The following is a 14,819-nucleotide window of genomic DNA, read 5'->3' as shown; positions in this document are numbered from 1 at the left end:
GGGTGGGAGTGATGGATAGTTGTGTGCGTTGGGTGGGGGTGAGGGATAGGTGTGTGCGTTGGGTGAAGTGAGGGACAGATCTGTGAGTTGGGTGGGAGGGAGTGATGGATGTGTGCGTTGGGTGGGAGTGAGGGATAGGTGTGTGCGTTGGGTGGGAGTGAGGGACAGATTTGTGCGTTGGGTGGGAGTGAGCGATAGGTGTGTGTGTTTGGTGGGAGTGAGGGACAGGTTTGTGTGTTCGGTGGGAGTGAGGGATAGGTGTGTGCGTTGTGTAGGAGTGACGGACAGATTTGTGCATTGGGTGGGAGTGAGGGATAGGTTCGTTCATTGGGAGAGTGTGAGGGATAGGTGTGTGCGTTGTGTGAAGTGAGGGAGAAATTTGTGCGTTGGGTGGGAGTGAGCGATAGGTGTGTGCGTTGGCTGAGAATGAGGGATAGGTGTGTGCGTTGGGTGAAGTGAGGGAGAAATTTATGAGTTGGGTGGGAGTGAGCGATAGGTGTGTGCATTGGGTGGTAGTTAGGGAGAGGTTTGTGCGTTAGGTGGGAGTGAGGGATAGGTGTGTGGGTTGGGTGGGAGTGAGGGACGGGTCTGTGCGTTGGGTGGGATTGAGGGACAGATTTGTGCGTTTCGTTGGAGTGAGGGATAAGTGTGTGTGTTTGGTGGGAGTGAGGGACAGATTTGTGCACTCGGTGGGAGTGAGGGACAGATTTGTTCGTTGGGTGGGAGTGAGGGACAGATTTGTGTGTTGGGTGAAGTGAGGGACAGATGTGTGCGTTAGGTGGGTGTGAGGGACAGATTTGTGCGTTGAATGAGAGTGAGGGATAGATTTGTGTGTTGGGTGGGCGTGAGTGATAGGTGTGTCTGTTGGGTGAAGTGAGGGACAGATATGTGCGTTGGGTGGGAGTGAGTGATAGGTGTGTGAATTTGGGGGGAGAGAGGAACAGATTTGTATGTCGGATAGGAGTGAGGGATAGGTGTGTACGTTTTGTGGGAGTGAGGGATAGGTGTGTGCGTTGGGTAGGGGTTAGGGATAGGTGTGTGCATTGGGTGGGAGTGAGGGACAGATTTGTGCGTTGGGTGAAGTGAGGGACAAATTTGTGCATTGGGTGGGAGTGAGTGAAAGGTGTGTGCGTTGGGTGGGAGTGAGGGACAGATTTGTGCGTTGTGTGGGAGTGAGGGATAGGTGTGTACGTTTTGTGGGAGTGAGGGATAGGTGTGTGTGTTGGGTAGGGGTTAGGGATAGGTGTGTGCGTTGGGTGGGAGTGAGGGACAGATTTGTGCGTTGGGTGGGCGTGAGTGATAGATGTGTGCGTTGGGTGGGAGTGATGGACAGATTTGTGTGTTAGGTGGGTGTGAGGGACAGATTTGTGCGTTGGGTGGGAGTGAGGGACAGATTTGTGCATTGGGTGGGAGTGAGTGAAAGGTGTGTGCGTTGGGTGGGATTGAGGGACAGATTTGTGTGTTTCATTGGAGTGAGGGATAGGTGTGTGCGTTGGGTGGGAGTGAGGGACAGATTTGTGCGCTGGGTGGGAGTGAGGGACAGATTTGTATGTTGGGTGAAGTGAGGGACAGGTGTGTGCATCAGTGGGAGTGAGGGACAGATTTGTGCGTTGGGTGGGAGTGAGGGACAGATTTGTGCATTGGGTGGGAGTGAGTGAAAGGTGTGTGCGTTGGGTGGGAGTGAGGGACAGATTTGTGCGCTGGGTGGGAGTGAGGGACAGATTTGTGCGTTGGGTGGGAGTGAGGGACGGGTCTGTGCGTTGGGTTGGATTGAGGGACAGATTTGTGGGTTGAGTGGGAGTGAGTGATGGGTGTGTGCGTTGGGTGGAAGTGAGGGACAGATTTGTGAGTTAGGTGGGAGTGAGGGACGGGTCTGTGCGTTGGGTTGGATTGAGGGACAGATTTGTGGGTTGAGTGGGAGTGAGTGATGGGTGTGTGCGTTGGGTGGAAGTGAGGGACAGATTTGTGAGTTAGGTGGGAGTGAGGGACAGATTTGTGCGTTAATTGGGAGTGAGGGAAAAATTTTTGCTTTGTGTGGCAGTCAGGGACAGGTGTGTGTGTTGGGTGGGAGTGATGGATAGGTGTGTGCATTAGGTGGGAGTGAGGGACCGATATGTGCGTTGGGAGGGCGTAAGGGACTGGTATGTGCATTGGGTGGGAGTGAGGGACAGATTTGTGCGTTGAGTTGGAGTGAGGGATAAGTGTGTGTGTTGTGTGGAGGTGAGGGATAGGTGTGTGCGTTGGGTGGGAGTGAGGGACATATTTTTGCGTTGGGAGGGAGTGAGGGACAAGTGTGTGTGTTGGGTGGGAGTGAGGGATAGGTGTGTGCGTTGGGTGGGACCAAGGGACCGATTTGTGCGTTGGGTGGGAGTGAGGGACAGATTTGTGCATTCGGTGGGAGTGATGGAGAGGTGAGTGCATTGGGTGGGGGTGCGGGATAGGTCTATGCATTGGCTGGGTGTGAAGGACAGATTTGTGCGTTGGATGGCGGTGATGGTTAGGCGTTTGCGTTGGGTTAATTGAGGGACAGATTTGTGCGTTGGGTGGGAGTGAGGGATAGGTGTGTGTGTTGGGTGGGAGTGAGGAACAGATTTGTGTGTTGGGTGATGTGAGGGACAGGTGTGTGCGTTGGTGGGTGGGAGGGAGAGAATTGTGCGTTGTGTGGGAGTAAGGGATAGATTTGTGCGTTGGGTGGGAGTGAGGGATAGTTGTGTGTGTTGGGTGGGAGTGATGGATAGGTGTGTGCGTTGGGTGGGAGTGAGGGACAGATTTGTGCAGTAGGTGGGAGTGAGGGACAGATTTGTGCGTTAGTTGGGAGTGAGGGACAAATTTTTGCTTTGGTTGGGAGTGAGGGACGGGTCTGTGCGTTGGGTGGGATTGAGGGACAGATTTGTGCGTTTCGTTGGAGTGAGGGATAGGTGTGTGTGTTTGGTGGGAGTGAGGGACAGATTTGTGTGCTGGGTGGGAGTGAGGGACAGATTTGTATGTTGGCTGAAGTCAGGGACAGGTGTGTGCGTTAGTGGGAGTGAGGACAGATTTGTGCGTTGGGTGGGAGTGAGGGATAGGTCTGTGTTGGGTGGGAGTGATGGATAGGTGTGTGTGCATTGAGTGCGAGTGAGGGACAGATTTGTAGGTTGCGTGGGAGTGACGGACAGATATGTGCGTTAGGTGGGATTGAGTAATAGGTGTGTGCGTTGGGTGGGAGGGAGGGACAAATTTGTGCGCTGGGTGTGAGTGAGGGATAGTTGTGTGTGTTGGGTGGGAGTGATGGATAGGTGTGTAAATTGGGTGGTGGTGAGGGATAGGTGTGTGCGTTGGGTGAAGTGAGGGACAGGTTGTGGGTTAGGTAGGAGTGAGGGACAGATTTGTGTGGTGAGTGAAGTGAGGGAAAGGTGTGTGGGTCAGGTGGGTGTCAGGGACAGATTTGTCTGTTGGGTGGGAGTGAGGGACAGGTTTATGCGTTGGGTGGGAGTGAGGGACAGATTTGTGGGTTGGGTGGGAGTGACGGACAGATTTGTGCATTGGGTGGGAGTGAGGGACAGATTTCTGCGTTGGGTGGGAGTGAGGGATAGGTGTGTTCATTGGGTGCGGGTGAGGGATAGGTGTGTGCGTTGGGTGAAGTGAGGAAGAAATTTGTGCGTTGGGTGGGAGTGAGTGATAGATGTGTGCGTTGGGTGGTAGTGAGGGACAGGTTTGTGCGTTAGGTGGGAGTGAGGGATAGGTGTGTGGGTTGGGTGGGAGTGATGGACAGATTTGTGCGTGGGTGGTAGTGAGGGACAGATTTGTGCGTTGGGTGGGAGTGAGCGATAGGTGTGTGCGTTGGGTGGGAGTGAGGGATAGGTGTGTGCGTTGGGTGAAGTGAGGGTGAAATTTGGGCATTGGGTGGGAGTGAGCGATAGGTGTGTGCGTTGGCTGGGAATGCGGGACAGGTTTGTGTGTTGGGTGGGAGTGAGGGATAGGTATGCGCATTCGGTGACGTGAGTGATAGGTTTGTGCGTTTGTTGGGAGGGAGGAATAGGTGTGTGCGTTGGGTGGGAGTGAGGGATAGTTGTGTTCATTGGGTGGTGTAAGGAATAGGTGTGTGTATTGGGTGAAGTGAGGGACAGATTTATGCGTTGGGTGGGAGTGAGAGACAGGTGTGTGTGTTGGGTGGGAGTGAGGGACAGATATATGCGTTGGGTGGGAGTGAGGGACAGGTGTGTGTGTTGGGTGGGAGTGAGGGACAGATTTCTGCGTTTGGTGGGAGTGAGGGACAGGTGTGTGCGTTGGGTGGGAGTGAGGGACAGATTTTTGCGTTGGGAGGGAGCGAGGGACAGGTGTGTGTGCTGGGTGGGATTGAGGGACAGATTTCTGCGTTGGGTGGGAGTGAGGGATAGGTGTGTGCGTTGGGTCGGAGTGAGTAATAGGTGTGTGCGTTGGGTGGGACCAAGGGATCGATTTGTGCGTTGGGTGGGAGGGAGGGACAGATTTGTGCATTCAGTGGGAGTGATGGAGATGTGAGTGTGTTGGATGGGGGTGCAGGACAGGTCTATGCATTGAGTGGGTTTAAAGGACGGATTTGTGCGTTGGGTGGCGGTGATGGGTAGGTGTTTGCGTTGGGTTAAGTGAGGGACAGATTTGTGCGTTGCGTGGGAGTGAGTGATAGGTGTGTGCTTTGGGTGGGAGTGAGGAACAGATTTGTGCATTGGGTGGGAGTGAGGAATAGATTTTTGCGTTGGGTGGGAGTGAGGGATAGGTGTGTGTGTTGGGTGGGAGTGATGGATAGGTGTGTGCGTTGGGTCGGGGTGAGGGATAGGTGTGTGCGTTGGGGAAAGTGAGGGACAGATTTGTGTGTTGGGTGATGTGAGGGACAGGTGTGTGCGTTGGTGGGAGGGAGGGAGAGATTTGTGCGTTGTGTGGGAGTGACGGATAGATTTGTGCGTTGGGTGGGAGTGAGGGATAGTTGTGTGTGTTCGGTGGGAGTGATGGATAGGTGTGTGCGTTGGGTGGGGCTGAGGGATAGGTGTGTGCATTGGGTGAAATGAGGGACAGATTTGTGGGTTGGATGGGAGTGAGTGATGGGTGTGTGCGTTGGGTGGGAGTGAGGGACAGATTTGTGCAGTAGGTGGGAGTGAGGGACAGATTTGTGCGTTAGTTGGGAATGAGGGACAAATTTGTGCTTTGGTTGGGAGTGAGGGACGGGTCTGTGCGTTGGGTGGGATTGAGGGACAGATTTGTGTGTTTCGTTGGAGTGAGGGATAGGTGTGTGTCTGGTGGGAGTGAGGGACAGATTTGTGCACTGGGTGGGAGTGAGGGACAGATTTGTATGTTGGGTGAAGTCAGGGACAGGTGTGTGCGTTAGTGGGAGTGAGGACAGATTTGTGCGTTGGATGGGAGTGAGGGATAGGTCTGTATTGGGTGGGAGTGATGGATAGGTGTGTGCGGTGGGTGGGAGTGAGGGACAGGTGTGTGTGTTGGGTGGGAGTGAAGGACAGATTTCTGCGTTTGTTGGGAGTGAGGGACAGGTGTGTGCGTTGGGTGGGAGTGAGGGACAGATCTTTGCGTTGGGAGGGAGTGAGGGACAGGTGTGTGTGTTGGGTGGGATTGAGGGACAGATTTCTGCGTTGGGTGGGACCAAGGGATCGATTTGTGTGTTGGGTGGGAGTGAGGGATAGATTTGTGCATTCTGTGGGAGTGATGGAGAGGTGAGTGCATTGGGTGAGGGTGCGGGACAGGTCTATGCATTGGGTGGGTTTAAAGGAGAGATTTGTGCGTTGGGTGGCGGTGATGGGTAGGTGTTTGCGTTGGGTTAAGTGAGGGACAGATTTGTGCGTTGCGTGGGAGTGAGTGATAGGTGTGTGCTTTGGGTGGGAGTGAGGAACAGATTTGTGCATTGGGTGGGAGTGAGGAATAGATTTTTGCGTTGGGTGGGAGTGAGGGATAGGTGTGTGTGTTGGGTGGGAGTGATGGATAGGTGTGTGCGTTGGGTCGGGGTGAGGGATAGGTGTGTGCGTTGGGTGAAGTGAGGGACATTTTTGTGTGTTGGGTGATGTGAGGGACAGGTGTGTGCGTTGGTGGGAGGGAGGGAGAGATTTGTGTGTTGTGTGGGGGTGACGGATAGATTTGTGCGTTGGGTGGGAGTGAGGGATAGTTGTGTGTGTTGGGTGGGAGTGATGGATAGGTGTGTGCGTTGGGTGGGGCTGAGGGATAGGTGTGTGCATTGGGTGAAATGAGGGACAGATTTGTGGGTTGGATGGAAGTGAGTGATGGGTGTGTGCGTTGGGTGGGAGTGAGGGACAGATTTGTGCAGTAGGTGGGAGTGAGGGACAGATTTGTGCGTTAGTTGGGAATGAGGGACAAATTTGTGCTTTGGTTGGGAGTGAGGGACGGGTCTGTGCGTTGGGTGGGATTGAGGGACAGATTTGTGTGTTTCGTTGGAGTGAGGGATAGGTGTGTGTCTGGTGGGAGTGAGGGACAGATTTGTGCACTGGGTGGGAGTGAGGGACAGATTTGTATGTTGGGTGAAGTCAGGGACAGGTGTGTGCGTTAGTGGGAGTGAGGACAGATTTGTGCGTTGGATGGGAGTGAGGGATAGGTCTGTATTGGGTGGGAGTGATGGATAGGTGTGTGCGGTGGGTGGGAGTGAGGGACAGGTGTGTGTGTTGGGTGGGAGTGAAGGACAGATTTCTGCGTTTGTTGGGAGTGAGGGACAGGTGTGTGCGTTGGGTGGGAGTGAGGGACAGATCTTTGCGTTGGGAGGGAGTGAGGGACAGGTGTGTGTGTTGGGTGGGATTGAGGGACAGATTTCTGCGTTGGGTGGGACCAAGGGATCGATTTGTGTGTTGGGTGGGAGTGAGGGATAGATTTGTGCATTCTGTGGGAGTGATGGAGAGGTGAGTGCATTGGGTGAGGGTGCGGGACAGGTCTATGCATTGGGTGGGTTTAAAGGAGAGATTTGTGCGTTGGGTGGCAGTGATGGGTAGGTGTTTGCGTTGGGTTAAGTGAGGGACAGATTTGTGCGTTGCGTGGGAGTGAGTGATAGGTGTGTGCATTGGGTGGGAGTGATGAACAGATTTGTGCGTTGGGTGGGAGTGAGGAATAGATTTTTGCATTGGGTGGGAGTGAGGGATAGGTGTGTGTGTTGGGTGGGAGTGATGGATAGGTGTGTGCGTTGGGTGAAGTCAGGGACAGATTTGTGTGTTGGGTGATGTGAGGGACAGGTGTGTGCGTTGGTGGGAGGGAGGGAGAGATTTGTGCGTTGTGTGGGAGGAGGGATAGATTTGTGCGTTGGGTGGGAGTGAGGGATAGGTGTGTGTGTTGGGTGGGAGTGAGGGATAGGTGTGTGTGTTGGGAGGGAGTGATAGATAGGTGTGTGCTTTGGGTGGGGCTGAGGGATAGGTATGTGCGTTGGGTGCAGTGAGGGACAGATTTGTGCGTTGGGTGGGAATGAGGGACGGATTTGTGAGCTGGGTTGGAGTGAAGGACAGATTTGTGCGTTGGGAGGGAGTGAAAGACAGGTGTGTGTGTTGGGTAGGATTGAAGGACTGATCTGTGCGTTGGGTGGGTGTGAGGGACAGATTTGTGCATTTGGTGGGAGTGAGGGACAGGTGTGTGCGTTGGGTGGGTGTGAGGGAAAGATGTCTGCGTTGGGTGGGAGTGAGGGACAGGTGTGTGCGTTGGGTGGGAGTGAAGGACAGATTTGTGCGTTGGGTGGTGGTGAGAGATAGGTGTGTGCATTGGGTGGGAGTGAAGGACAGATTTGTGTGTTGGGTGGGAGTGAGGGAGAGATTTGTGCGTTGGGTGGGAGTGAGGGATAGGTGTGTGTGTTGGGATGGAGTGATGGATAGGTGTGTGCGTTGGGTGGGAGTGAGTGATGGGTGTGTGCGTTGGGTGAAGTGAGTTGGGCGATTTGTGCGTTGGTGGGGAGTGAGGGACAGATTTGTGCGTTGGTTGGGAGTGAGGGATAGGTGTGTGCGTTGTGTGGGGTTGAGCGATAGTTGTGTGCCTTGGGTGAAGTGAGGGACTGATTTGTGCGTTGGGTGGGAGTGCGGGATAGGTGTGTGTGTTGGGTGGGAGTGAGGGATAGGTGTGTGTGTTGGGTGGGAGTGATGGATAGGTGTGTGCATTGGGTGAAGTGAGGGACAAGTTTGTGCGTTAGGTGGGAGTGAGGGATCGGTGTGAGCGTTGGGTGGGAGTGAGGGACAGATTTGTGCGTTGGTTGGGAGTGAGGGATAGGTGTGTGCGTTGTGGGGTTGAGCGATAGATGTGTGCCTTGGGTGAAGTGAGGTACAGATTTGTGCGTTGTGTGGGAGTGAGGGATAGGTGTGTGCGTTGGGTGGGAGTGAGGGTTAGGTATGTATGTTGGGGGGGAATGAGGAACAGATTTGTGCGTTGGGTAGGTGTGTGGGATAGGTGTGTGCGTTGGGTGGGAATAAGGGACAGATTTTGGTGTTGGGTGGGAGTGTGGGATGGGTGTGTGGGTTGGTTGGGAGTGAGGGATAGGTGTTTGCGTTGGGTGGGAGTGAGGGACGGATTTGTGCATTGGGTGGGAGTGAGGGACATATTTTTGCGTTAGGTGGGAGTGAGGGACAGGTGTGTGTGTTGGGTGGGATTGAGGGACAGGTGTGTGCGTTGGGTGGGAGTGAGGGATAGGTGTGTGCGTTGGGTGGGACCAAGGGACCGATTTGTGCGTTGGGTGGGAGTGAGGGACAGATTTGTGCATTCGGTGGGAGTGATGGAGAGGTGAGTGCGTTGGGTGGGGGTGCAGGATAGGTCTATGCATTGGGTGGGTGTGAAGGACAGATTTGTGTGTTGGGTGGCGGTGATGGTTAGGCGTTTGCGTTGGGTTAATTGAGGGACAGATTTGTGCGTTGGGTGGGAGTGAGGGATAGGTGTGTGTGTTGGTGGGTGGGAGGGAGAGAATTGTGCGTTGTGTGGGAGTGAGGGATAGATTTGTGCGTTGGGTGGGAGTGAGGGATAGTTGTGTGTGTTGGGTGGGAGTGATGGATAGGTGTGTGCGTTGGGTGGGGCTGAGGGATAGGTGTGTGCATTGGGTGAAGTGAGGGACAGATTTGTGGGTTGGATGGGAGAGAGTGATGGGTGTGTGCGTTGGGTGGGAGTGAGGGACAGATTTGTGCAGTAGGTGAGAGTGAGGGACAAATTTTTGCTTTGGTTGGGAGTGAGGGACGGGTCTGTGCGTTGGGTGGGATTGAGGGACAGATTTGTGCGTTTCGTTGGAGTGAGGGATAGGTGTGTGTGTTTGGTGGGAGTGAGGGACAGATTTGTGCGCTGGGTGGCAGTGGGGGACAGATTTGTATGTTGGCTGAAGTCAGGGACAGGTGTGTGCGTTAGTGGGAGTGAGGACAGATTTGTGCGTTGGGTGGGAGTGAGGGATAGGTCTGTGTTGGGTGGGAGTGATGGATAGGTGTGTAAATTGGGTGGCGGTGAGGGATAGGTGTGTGCGTTGGGTGAAGTGAGGGACAGGTTGTGGGTTAGTTAGGAGTGAGGGACAGATTTGTGTGGTGAGTGAAGTGAGGGAAAGGTGTGTGGGTCAGGTGGGTGTCAGGGACAGATTTGTCTGTTGGGTGGGAGTGAGGGACAGGTTTATGCGTTGGGTGGGAGTGAGGGACAGATTTGTGGGTTGGGTGGGAGTGACGGACAGATTTGTGCATTGGGTGGGAGTGAGGGACAGATTTCTGCGTTGGGTGGGAGTGAGGGATAGGTGTGTGCGTTGGGTGGGAGTGAGGGACAGGTTTGTGCATTGGGTGGGATGAGGGATAGGTGTGTGCGTTGGGTGGGTGTGACGGACAGATTTGTGCATTGGGTGGGAGTGAGGAAGAGATATGTGCGTTGGGTGGGGTGAGGGACAGGTGTGTGCGTTGGGTGGGGATGAGGGACAGATTTGTGCGTTGGGTTTGAGTGAAGGACAGATTTGTGCGTTAGGTGGGAGTGAGGAACAGATTTGTGTGTTCGGTAGGAGTGAGGGATAGGTGTGTGCGTTATGTTGGAGTGACGGACAGATTTGTGCATTGGGTGGGAGTGAGCGATAGGTGTGTGTGTTGGGTGGGAGTGAGGGACAGGTTTGTGTGTTCGGTGGGAGTGAGGGATAGGTATGTGCGTTGTGTAGGAGTGACGGACAGATTTGTGCATTGGATGGGAGTGAGGGATAGGTGTGTTCATTGGGTGGGTGTGAGGGATAGGTGTGTGCGTTGGGTGAAGTGAGGGTGAAATTTGTGCGTTGGGTGGGAGTGAGCGATAGGTGTGTGTTGGGTGGGAGTGAGGGATAGGTGTGTGCGTTGAGTGAAGTGAGGGTGAAATTTGTGCATTGGGTGGGAGTGAGCGATAGGTGTGTGCGTTGGCTGGGAATGCGGGACAGGTTTGTGTGTTGGGTGGGAGTGAGGGATAGTTATGTGCATTCGGTGACGTGAGTGATAGGTTTGTGCGTTTGGTGGGAGGGAGGAATAGGTGTGTGCGTTGGGTGGGAGTGAGGGATAGTTGTGTTCATTGGGTGGTGTAAGGAATAGGTGTGTGTATTGGGTGAAGTGAGGGACAGATTTATGCGTTGGGTGGGAGTGAGGGACAGGTGTGTGTGTTGGGTGGGAGTGAGGGACAGATTTTTGCGTTGGGAGGGAGCGAGGGACAGGTGTGTGGTTGGGTGGGATTGAGGGACAGATTTCTGCGTTGGGTGGGACCAAGGGATCGATTTGTGCGTTGGGTGGGAGGGAGGGACAGATTTGTGCATTCAGTGGGAGTGATGGAGATGTGAGTGCGTTGGATGGGGGTGCTGGACAGGTCTATGCATTGAGTGGGTTTAAAGGACGGATTTGTGCGTTGGGTGGCGGTGATGGGTAGGTGTTTGCGTTGGGTTAAGTGTGGGACAGATTTGTGCGTTGCGTGGGAGTGAGTGATAGGTGTGTGCTTTGGGTGGGAGTGAGGAACAGATTTGTGCGTTGGGTGGGAGTGAGGAATAGATTTTTGCGTTGGGTGGGAGTGAGGGATAGGTGTGTGTGTTGGGTGGGAGTGATGGATAGGTGTGTGCGTTGGGTCGGGGTGAGGGATAGGTGTGTGCGTTGGGGGAAGTGAGGGACAGATTTGTGTGTTGGGTGATGTGAGGGACAGGTGTGTGCGTTGGTGGGAGGGAGGGAGAGATTTGTGCGTTGTGTGGGAGTGAGGGACAGATTTGTGCGTTGGGTGGGAGTGAGGGATAGGTGTGTGCGTTGGGTGGGAGTGATGGATAGGTCTGTGCATTAGGTGAGAATGAGGGACAGATTTGTGCATTAGGTGGGAATGAGGGACAGATTTGCGTGTTGGGTGGGAGTGAGGGATAGGTGTTTGCATTGGGTGGGAGTGAGGGATAGGTCTGTGGGTTGGGTGGGTGTGACGGACAGATTTGTGCGTTGGGTGGGAGTGAGGGATAAGTGTGTGCGTTGGGTGGGAGTGATGGATAGGTCTGTGCATTAGGTGGGAATGAGGGACAGATTTGTGCGTTGGGTGGGAGTGAGGGACAGATTTGCGCGTTGGGTGGGAGTGAGGGATAGGTGTGTGCGTTGGGTGGGAGTGAGGGATAGGTGTTTGCATTGGGTGGGTGTGAGGGATAGATGTGTGCGTTGGGTGGGAGTGAGGGATAGGTGTGTGCGTTGGGTGGGAGTGAGGGATAGGTCTGTGGGTTGGGTGGGAGTGAGGGACAGATTTGTGGGTTGGGTGGGAGTGACAGACAGATTTGTGCGTTGGGTGAGAGTGAGGGACGGATTTGTGCATTGGGTGGGAGTGAGGGATAGGTGTTTGCATTGGGTGGGAGTGAGGGACGGATTTGTGCATTGGGTGGGAGTGAGGGATAGGTGTGTGCGTTGGGTGGGAGTGAGGAACAGATTTGTGCGTTGGGTGGGTGTGTGGGATAGATGTGTGCGTTGGGTGGGACTAAGGAACAGATTTTGGTGTTGGGTGGGAGTGTGGGATGGGTGTGTGGGTTGGTTGGGAGTGAGGGATAGGTGTGTTCATTGGGTGGGTGTGAGGGATAGGTGTGTGCGTTGGGTGAAGTGAGGGTGAAATTTGTGCATTGGCTGGGAGTGAGCGATAGGTGTGTGCGGTGGCTGGGAATGAGGGATAGGTGTGTGCGTTGGGTGAAGTGAGGGTGAAATTTGTGCATTGGGTGGGAGTGAGCGATAGGTGTGTGCGTTGGCTGGGAATGCGGGACAGGTTTGTGCGTTGGGTGGGAGTGAGGGATAGTTATGTGCATTCGGTGACGTGAGTGATAGGTTTGTGCGTTTGGTGGGAGGGAGGAATAGGTGTGTGCGTTGGGTGGGAGTGAGGGATAGTTGTGTTCATTGGGTGGTGTAAGGAATAGGTGTGTGTATTGGGTGAAGTGAGGGACAGATTTATGCGTTGGGTGGGAGTGAGGGACAGGTGTGTGTGTTGGGTGGGAGTGATGGATAGGTGTGTGCATTGGGTGAAGTGAGGGACAAGTTTGTGCGTTAGGTGGGAGTGAGGGATCGGTGTGAGCGTTGGGTGGGAGTGAGGGACAGATTTGTGCGTTGGTTGGGAGTGAGGGATAGGTGTGTGCGTTGTGGGGTTGAGCGATAGATGTGTGCCTTGGGTGAAGTGAGGTACAGATTTGTGCGTTGTGTGGGAGTGAGGGATAGGTGTGTGCGTTGGGTGGGAGTGAGGGTTAGGTATGTATGTTGGGGGGGAATGAGGAACAGATTTGTGCGTTGGGTAGGTGTGTGGGATAGGTGTGTGCGTTGGGTGGGAATAAGGGACAGATTTTGGTGTTGGGTGGGAGTGTGGGATGGGTGTGTGGGTTGGTTGGGAGTGAGGGATAGGTGTTTGCGTTGGGTGGGAGTGAGGGACGGATTTGTGCATTGGGTGGGAGTGAGGGACATATTTTTGCGTTAGGTGGGAGTGAGGGACAGGTGTGTGTGTTGGGTGGGATTGAGGGACAGGTGTGTGCGTTGGGTGGGAGTGAGGGATAGGTGTGTGCGTTGGGTGGGACCAAGGGACCGATTTGTGCGTTGGGTGGGAGTGAGGGACAGATTTGTGCATTCGGTGGGAGTGATGGAGAGGTGAGTGCGTTGGGTGGGGGTGCAGGATAGGTCTATGCATTGGGTGGGTGTGAAGGACAGATTTGTGTGTTGGGTGGCGGTGATGGTTAGGCGTTTGCGTTGGGTTAATTGAGGGACAGATTTGTGCGTTGGGTGGGAGTGAGGGATAGGTGTGTGTGTTGGTGGGTGGGAGGGAGAGAATTGTGCGTTGTGTGGGAGTGAGGGATAGATTTGTGCGTTGGGTGGGAGTGACGGACAGAATTGTGCATTGGGTGGGAGTGAGGGACAGATTTCTGCGTTGGGTGGGAGTGAGGGATAGGTGTGTGCGTTGGGTGGGAGTGAGGGACAGGTTTGTGCATTGGGTGGGATGAGGGATAGGTGTGTGCGTTGGGTGGGTGTGACGGACAGATTTGTGCATTGGGTGGGAGTGAGGAAGAGATATGTGCGTTGGGTGGGGTGAGGGACAGGTGTGTGCGTTGGGTGGGGATGAGGGACAGATTTGTGCGTTGGGTTTGAGTGAAGGACAGATTTGTGCGTTAGGTGGGAGTGAGGAACAGATTTGTGTGTTCGGTAGGAGTGAGGGATAGGTGTGTGCGTTATGTTGGAGTGACGGACAGATTTGTGCATTGGGTGGGAGTGAGCGATAGGTGTGTGTGTTGGGTGGGAGTGAGGGACAGGTTTGTGTGTTCGGTGGGAGTGAGGGATAGGTATGTGCGTTGTGTAGGAGTGACGGACAGATTTGTGCATTGGATGGGAGTGAGGGATAGGTGTGTTCATTGGGTGGGTGTGAGGGATAGGTGTGTGCGTTGAGTGAAGTGAGGGTGAAATTTGTGCGTTGGGTGGGAGTGAGCGATAGGTGTGTGTTGGGTGGAGTGAGGGATAGGTGTGTGCGTTTGAGTGAAGTGAGGGTGAAATTTGTGCATTGGGTGGGAGTGAGCGATAGGTGTGTGCGTTGGCTGGGAATGCGGGACAGGTTTGTGTGTTGGGTGGGAGTGAGGGATAGTTATGTGCATTCGGTGACGTGAGTGATAGGTTTGTGCGTTTGGTGGGAGGGAGGAATAGGTGTGTGCGTTGGGTGGGAGTGAGGGATAGTTGTGTTCATTGGGGTGGTGTAAGGAATAGGTGTGTGTATTGGGTGAAGTGAGGGACAGATTTATGCGTTGGGTGGGAGTGAGGGACAGGTGTGTGTGTTGGGTGGGAGTGAGGGACAGATTTTTGCGTTGGGAGGGAGCGAGGGACAGGTGTGTGGTTGGGTGGGATTGAGGGACAGATTTCTGCGTTTGGGTGGGACCAAGGGATCGATTTGTGCGTTGGGTGGGAGGGAGGGACAGATTTGTGCATTCAGTGGGAGTGATGGAGATGTGAGTGCGTTGGATGGGGGGTGCTGGACAGGTCTATGCATTGAGTGGGTTTAAAGGACGGATTTGTGCGTTGGGTGGCGGTGATGGGTAGGTGTTTGCGTTGGGTTAAGTGTGGGACAGATTTGTGCGTTGCGTGGGAGTGAGTGATAGGTGTGTGCTTTGGGTGGAGTGAGAACAGATTTGTGCGTTGGGTGGGAGTGAGGAATAGATTTTTGCGTTGGGTGGGAGTGAGGGATAGGTGTGTGTGTTGGGTGGGAGTGATGGATAGGTGTGTGCGTTGGGTCGGGGTGAGGGATAGGTGTGTGCGTTGGGGGAAGTGAGGGACAGATTTGTGTGTTGGGTGATGTGAGGGACAGGTGTGTGCGTTGGTGGAGGGAGGGAGAGATTTGTGCGTTGTGTGGGAGTGAGGGACAGATTTGTGCGTTGGGTGGGAGTGAGGGAT

The sequence above is a fragment of the Mobula birostris genome, chromosome 2 (genome assembly GCF_030028105.1).
Source record: "Mobula birostris isolate sMobBir1 chromosome 2, sMobBir1.hap1, whole genome shotgun sequence".
Taxonomy (NCBI): Eukaryota; Metazoa; Chordata; class Chondrichthyes; order Myliobatiformes; family Myliobatidae; genus Mobula; species Mobula birostris.
The sequence above is the reverse complement of the archived record's forward strand: the minus strand, read 5'-3'. Positions refer to the sequence as shown.